Below are 1,800 nucleotides of genomic sequence, written 5' to 3'. Positions count from 1 at the left end.
AAACAAATTGTTAATATGTAAAATATCATTCAAACTTGGCTAATCTCATCATTTCTAAAAAAGATATACAGACAGGGTGCCTAGGTGACACAGTCAGTTGAGCCTCTGACTCTTGGTTGGTTCCAGCTCAGGTCGTGATCTCAGGGTGATGGTACTGAGCCCTGCATCAGGCTCCACACTCAGCATGGAGTCTGCTTAAGATTCTTTCTTCCTTTCCCTCTGCCCCTCCCAATTGTGCTCTATCTTTCTCTCAAATAAATAAATAAATCTTTTTAAAAATGTATTTTTTTAGAGCAGCTTATAGTAGATCAAGGATCTTGCTGAGGGCAATTAGGAAAAGCTGAATAACATACAAAGACATAAGCTTGCAGGTATTGGAGAGTTGCTGAGACAGCCAGGATTTGAGAGGCAAACCTTTGAAGAAAAAGGAGCTTACTAAAACAAACCAAATTTTTTAAACATTTATTTTCCTCTCATGGCATATGCCAATTCTTGGCTTAGGGCAAGGAGATGAGAAAGGAGGTAGAGGCCGGCTGCTACCCACAGAAAAGGCAAAAACTAAAGTTTTGTGCTATCAAGGCATTTGAGGACTCTAGAGCTTCGCAAAAAGGAAGAATCTCTTCTCTTCAAAGAAATTACCAATAAAGCTGCATTGATCATTACACTAAGAAGCCAAGCAGAAAGCAAATATAAAGCAGGACAGAGTATGGGCTTTCTCATGGCCCTGGGAAGCCTCTCAGCTGAAAACCCTGGAAAGCTGTACCTTTAGAAATAGATGAGTAAGAGAAAGACCAACCATCACAAAGATAGAAAATCAAACTCCAGCCAGCTCAATTCATCATTAGGTTGATATTTTCTGTCCTTTTGTTACCTGCCAGATGATGTGGTAAATCCTCTCTGGAATGAGATAACAGAAATCAGTTCCTACAATCAAATACAATGTCTAGGATTCAGTAAAAAAAAAAAAAAAAATTACAGTCGTATGAAGAAAAAATATCAAAAGAACAACTACGCAATAGAACAGACCCATAGGTGACACATACATAAGAATTATGAGACATGGAATTTAAGATAAATAGATCAATATGTTCAAGAACTAAACAAGCCAAAGAATCTTACCATACAACTGGGACATACAAAAAAACAAACAGACAAACAAAAATTCTAGATCTAAAAATTTAGATCTAGATCTAAAAAATTACAGTAACAAATTTAGATTTCAAAGTATAGGCTTAACAATGGTTTGGAAAGAGCTCAAGGATGGCTTACAGAGCTAGATAGAGCTGTAGAAAATATCCAGACTGAGCATGGATGAGAACAAACTATAGAAATGATCCCTGAAAGTATAGTCTTGAAGCATGGAGAATAAAATAAATGGAAAGTACAGATAAGATCATAAGATATATGTGGGTTGTGTTTAAAAAGGTTTAACATATATGCAATTTGAGTCCTTGAAGAGAGGAGAGGGAGAATGTGGTAAACACAGTATTAAAGAGACTATTACCAATAACTTTTCAATACTGAAGAAAAACTTCAGCACAAATCCAGAATGTCTTATGAACCCAAAGCATTTAAATACAAAAAAAAATTACACAGAGAAAACCAGACTGAGTTTCTTCAGCATAAAACAGGTAAAAATCTTACAAAGAGTTTAATGTTCCCCATGAGTGAAAAAGTCATTACTTTAAAAGAAGTGAAAAAAAACAATGAAGCCAGAGGATAATGAAATATCTTTAAAGTGCTGAAAGAAAATCCTACTAAATTAGAATTTTATACCCAGATGAGATGTCCTTCAAAAAG

General features: G+C 35.3%; 1 pseudogene; it reads right to left on the bottom strand.

Annotated features, from left to right (window-relative positions):
- Window positions 1–1,272: 1,272 nt before the first annotated feature.
- Window positions 1,273–1,353, bottom strand: LOC123325974 (annotated as a pseudogene).
- Window positions 1,354–1,800: the final 447 nt, after the last annotated feature.

Source organism: Neomonachus schauinslandi, chromosome 9 (genome assembly GCF_002201575.2).
Source record: "Neomonachus schauinslandi chromosome 9, ASM220157v2, whole genome shotgun sequence".
Classification (NCBI taxonomy): domain Eukaryota; kingdom Metazoa; phylum Chordata; class Mammalia; order Carnivora; family Phocidae; genus Neomonachus; species Neomonachus schauinslandi.
Note: the sequence above shows the minus strand (reverse complement) of the source record. Positions and strands in the feature narration are given on the sequence as shown.